The sequence below is a fragment of the Syngnathoides biaculeatus genome, chromosome 23 (assembly GCF_019802595.1).
Source record: "Syngnathoides biaculeatus isolate LvHL_M chromosome 23, ASM1980259v1, whole genome shotgun sequence".
In the NCBI taxonomy this organism is placed as follows: Eukaryota; Metazoa; Chordata; class Actinopteri; order Syngnathiformes; family Syngnathidae; genus Syngnathoides; species Syngnathoides biaculeatus.
In genome coordinates, this window is record NC_084662.1 from 14847365 (window position 1) to 14853364 (window position 6000).

Below are 6000 nucleotides of genomic sequence, written 5' to 3' on the forward strand. Positions count from 1 at the left end.
CAGAGATCTGCATAAACCAAAGCCCGTTTTTGCTCCCGCCATTTTCTCAGACAACATTGCATGGTCCAGTATAGGTTTAGTTAGCGTTTTATCGCGTATTTGGGTTATTTAACAAAAAATATGGTTAAGAGGTGTAGTCACGGACTTTGTAATAGTGACGACAGGTATCCTGAAAGGCTAGTTGGTGGAGTTCGATTCGTACCCTTTCCAAAACCAAAGACCCAGTACGAAAAATGCCTTCGATGGATCAAACTTTGTGGAAGACCGCATCATCAACTAAATCCATTTAATATCAACCGGAACAGATATGTTCGCACGAAGGTATGCCCTATATTTGATTTTCAATACATGTCTCGTATAAATGAAAGAGACGTTCTCCGCTAGCATAACACCGCTACGTGTGAACGATTGCCACACTTATTCTTTGTTGAGCGATATTTAGCGATGATCGGACTGCACAAACGTATCGATTTCTTGCTGGCTCGCGGCCAAAGCTTAACCAGACTGTGTTTGCACGAAGATATGCCCTAAATTTGATTTTTAATACACGTCTCGTATAAATGAATGAGACGTTCTCCGCTAGCATAACATTGCTACGTGTGAATGATTGAATGAAATCAGAAGCATGGCGTCTCTCTCAGTTAAGAATGTATTGTATTGTATTTGCCATTTTTACTGTTTGTCTTACGTCAGCGCACGTGGCATGACGTCACTTCAGGAGGCGTGGTTAAGTGCCCTGTACGGAGGGGTCAATTGCCCCTAGGTGTGATTGTGAGTGCAGTTGCTTGTCTCTTATGTGCCCTGCGATTGGCTGGGAACCAGTACAGGGTCTTCCCCACCTCCTGCCCGTTGACAGCTGGGATAGGCTCCAGCTCCTAATAGGTCATTTGACGGCACAGGTGATGTTCCACATCCCTAGACTAGCTGGGGGATCGCAACCGCTAAGCCACCACGCAGCTCCCACTCCACTCGACCCCTATGGACCCAGGTTTACCCTTTACAGCAGGGGTGCTCAATGCGTCGAGTGGACGATCGCGAGGCAGCTTGGGTCCATTGCGATGGCCTACCGGGAAAAAAAAAATGACAGCCGTATTTTTCTGACCTTTAGCTCACCGCGCATGTGCAAACAACGACACTTAGTACAGGAAAACACACTAGCCAGCGAGTTCCCCCCTATTTTAAGCCCTCGCTTAACAAATCTTATCAAACATGAATATGGATGCTGGCGTAAAGAAGAACACAAAAACGTCACTTTCGTACAGAATGGGAGGCGGACTTATTTTTCACGATGTCATTTTCGAATCTGCCAGTGGAGTGAAATGTGTAGCGGCACATTCGAACCGCTTATGGAAAATATGATGACGACATTCTGCCGAAAAGCAAGCTGAGAATGAGAAAAGTGAACGAACTAAAATCCCGATTAGCTGCGCAACAGTCACTTTTCACACAATATACGGTCGTTCAACAGCGAAAGCCGCCAACGAAGCGTCGTTTCTGGGTTCGTCACATCATCATTGATAAACAAGAAGTCCTTCCAAGACAGAAAGATGGTAAAACTCGTTCCGATCTTTTAAAAATAAAGCAGAAATATTATCTTCAATAAAATCTCTGCAGCTGTAAAGGTGCTGTGAAGTCATGGCTGATGCGTGGAAGGACATCGGAGATTGTGTTTCTCACTGCAGTTGGACGAATCCATTCACGTGACACAGCCCAGGTGTGAATTTTATTTGTGTGGTGTTTAGTGATCTTCAACAAGAACTCAAATAGTTAAAAAAATATTTAAAGTTAATTATGTTGCGTAATATTGGATTATGCAAGGCACACAAACACATACACACACATAAAGAATCCTCAATATACTTTAAAATAAATATGTTTTGCATTTTTGTTGTGGGTAGATCCTTTATTCTATTTCATCATTGGTCGTATTAAAAAAAAATGGTCCCATTCTCCCAGTCGATCGCAAGAGGCTGGCTGCTTGAAAAGTAGATCTTGGGGTAAAAAAAAAAAAAAAAAAAAAAAAAAAAAAAGTCTGAGAACCCTTGCTTTACGGCTAGGCCCGAGTGCGCCCCATGGGTGCAAACGCATGGCCTGGCTACAGAGGGGGCCCTCGGTGACCTGTGCCAGGGAAATTGAAAACAATTTACTTATCATAGTGGGTCTTTTCGGCTGATTTCAACAGGACAAAAAAATTGAAAATTGGGTGCAAAGTGTAATTAAAAAGAGATGCTAAAGTTGTGATATTCCAGTTGTCATCTTCACTATGTTCTGCAGAATCACTCGGGAGATCAACACCATTCATAATGGATTATTATTATTAATATTATTCATTATGGACGGTATTAGGTCGCGTTAAAACTCACCTGAAAGTTTTCGGCGCCGAGTCCTTGATTCGCGTCGGACTCTGATCGACATACAACAAAAAGCATCTCACAGTCGTCCTGCTTTCTTCCAAAAAAGTTTAATTTGCATCTTTATTTACACATGGTCGATGGCAGTAGTTTAAAGAGTCAAAATATACTTTCAAACGCAAAGCCTAAAGGAAAATCATAAAATGATCATGAATTGCTGAAACCAAAACTTGCATTTAAAAAAAAAAATAATAATCTTACGGTAAATGTGTCCAGGGTAAAGCAACCTCAAAAAGGAAATATTGTACTAATCTTGAAAAGAATCTTATAAACACTAACCAATCTGTAGAATGCTGTAATACTGACCAGCAAGGAAACACTAAATAATACATTCATATCACTACCCTGCATGCTATCTGAAGAGCCTAAAAAAAAAAATCATAAAGAAAGCTTTAAAACAACAAAAAAACATGGTCAAGCGCGTAAAATAGTTCCATTCAAATTCGGCATATATTTTATATATTTATATATGTATAACTATTCTTTTCATGTGTACAAATACAGAATATTTGGCATTTATGTTCATCATTATTTCTCAGCAATTGAAAATAGAACGACAACAACCGTCTTTTATGCCGTCGTTATTTTCCACCAACGTCCACGACACGACACTTTTTCTCCACCAAAGGCAAACAACAGTGTGACTACTCTCTCGCCTCATAATTAAATCATCATCCATAAAAAAAAAATAATTAAAATAAAATAAATGGTAGCGAGTGGATTCAAGTGGGCTTCTGGAAGCAGTGACATAATCATAATATTATTCTAAAAAGCAGAGAGTGAGGTCAGTAGCACTCTTGGACCAAAAAAAACTAAAAAAATAGAATTACATCCGGATGTTAAGCACGTCAACTAAGCTTATTGCTTGGAGAGCAGATAAAGCCGACGACTGGGGGGTGGGACGACGTCATCGATGTTTTTATGAGGAGAGAGAGCACTACAATCGAAGGACATCTTTGCAGTGCACAAAACAAAGGGGGGGGGGGGGGGGGCTTCTTAATTAAAGGTTGATCAGAAGATCCAGTCGGGACTCGTCTACTACTGTGCGCGTGTGTCGATTGTCGGAATGAAGAGAAACGAAAAAAAAACAAAACGTGAACATTCCGTAGCTTGAGCACCAGTTGAAATATCTTTTAAGTGGTATTCATTGATACATTTGGCACTTCAATGTGGGTCAATTGGGAAAAAGCTGAAGCATGACCCAGCTGACCTCCCTAAGACTGCATATATACGCAATCCCGGCCTCCGAGCCCACCCGCAGAGTTCACGGCGACCTCTCTGTGCCGTTTCTGCGATTTTAAACGACCGCGTTGTGAGGGAAGACGACGAGCTCCCGTTTGTTGACATCGTTAATGTCCATTATAAGCGTCACAGCGGATGAATTTCTAATTTGGGAGCCAATATTCAGGTTTCGAGTTATATGAGCACTGAAAAGACATAAAAAATACAGCAGTACCTCGACTTCCAAGCAACCCGACTTATGAGTTTGGAGCCATTGTTACGCCTTGTATTACCGTAATTCCCGGCCTACAAGCCGCGACTTTTTCCACAGCGGCCGCGCTAGTTAGCGTTAGCCCCGCCGCGTTAGCATTGGCACCACCGCGCCAGCGTAAAACTCTTTGTGTGTACCGCGGCTTATCACCAGGTGCGCTCTGTAGGCCGAGGAATTACGGTACAAGCAACGATTGGCGTTACGGTGGCAGCGAACGACACAACATCGAAACAAGGCGCCGTGCGCTTTCGTCACTCCACTCCCATTAGGTTGTCAAACGTAACAGAAAAGAGAGAGAATTCGTTCCACCTTTTTTATAAAGCTATGTGATTTGCTTAAACACAGATGAGCAAACGATTTTTAACAATATCAGTGATTTGTAAAACAGACCCAGGTGGAGACTCTCCAATAAAATAGCGGTAAAAATAAAAAAATTAAATACAATTTTCAAACAGCAGGTTTTTTCCCTGGGAGTGGTCTGCAAAAAAACAACTAATATTACTGCAGCTTAGTCTTGTTTGTGTCTACGTGCGGTCCCTTGGAGGCCGAGGTACACACACAAAAGAAGGCAGGACATTGGCCATCGAATTAATGCATGAAATCATGATCCACAAAATGTTTAAATAGACAACAAGACGCGAAAAAGTGAACGAGAAAAAATATTAACAAGACAACAAAAATATTATTACTCTTATTGTATCCTTGTTCTTTTCCGTGTGCCCATAAAACTCTTTTTTTTTTTTTTTTTTTTTTTGTACAATGTTATTATAACGGCTAACGTATTGTTTTGCAACACCGGCTGCCTTTTAGCACTAGTTGATGCTTTGACTCTTGAAAAGTTAAGTTGGGAATGACGACAACATTTTAAAGATAGAAATAAATAATAGTGTACTCTGATTCGTGACGATCACTTCAAAAAAGAAAAAAACGCTTTTATTTCAGTCCCTTTAAAGTAAAAAGTGCCATTTGATGGCTGTCTCTCCCTCCAACACCTTTAATTAAAAATGCCATTTCGACTATATGTCCTAAAAGTTACCTCTCTCCCTTGCACACTGTTAATATACTTTGTATTTATTTCGAACATTATTTAGACTACACCCCAAGTGGAACCCTGATACTTTCCCACTACTGACTGGCGGCGTTATCACACAAGATGAATTTGTGTATTTCATTTGTCGCCATCGAGTCTGACTCAAGCCCGGTTGGTTTGCAGCCCTTTTGTAACGCTAAAGTAGCAGCAGCAGCAGCAGTAAGTAGCAGCGCGTCCACAGCCATCAACGTGCACATCGACACTGTAAGGCACCTGAGGAATTGTCATGTACATAGTTGCCAAAGCCCCCACCTCGTAGCAAATATATTTGGGTTTCATCTTAATTATGCACGTATGATATCGTGGTTTAAATACTACGGTAGTAGCCCCGCATGATACCAGCGCTGACTGTAAAGTGTGCAAGTGACACAGGTTTCTTTTATCCCGCCATGCATTTAAAACCCTGTAAATTCGTCACCAAACGGCACTACAAACACACAAACACGCGCATCTGCTTCGATAGGTAGTCGTTGTCCAAGAACTGGTCTTTGCGGGTGTTGCAAGAAAGAACCCGAAGGCTCTCGGACCGCCCGCGGATGCAATAAATGACTTCTCCCAATCATAAATAATAATAATAATATACTCCTAAATAATTCACACCATTTGATATCAACATAGCAAGAACAAAAAAGTGGGGCGGGGGACTTAAATATTGAAATAAAATATTTCAAGCAATTACAGAAATAAATGTTGAATCTTGCTCTTGATTTTTTTTTTGTTTTAAACATCGCACTTCCTCCTTCAAAATTAATGTGATGGGTTAGGGTTAGGTAGGCTAACCCTAACCCTAACCCAGGTGGGAGCCAATTAACTAAATTCGACCTAAAAACAAAAATAATTATTACGTGAAATAAAGTGCTGCCTTTAGATACAAGTGGCCAAGATTTTTAAGATGGAAGAAAACACGTCTATCGATTTATTTATTTATTTATTCTTTTTTTTTTTTTTTTTTTTTTTTTTTTTGGGACTTGCTGGCACCAAAAAAAAAAAAAAAATGGAGATTAGGC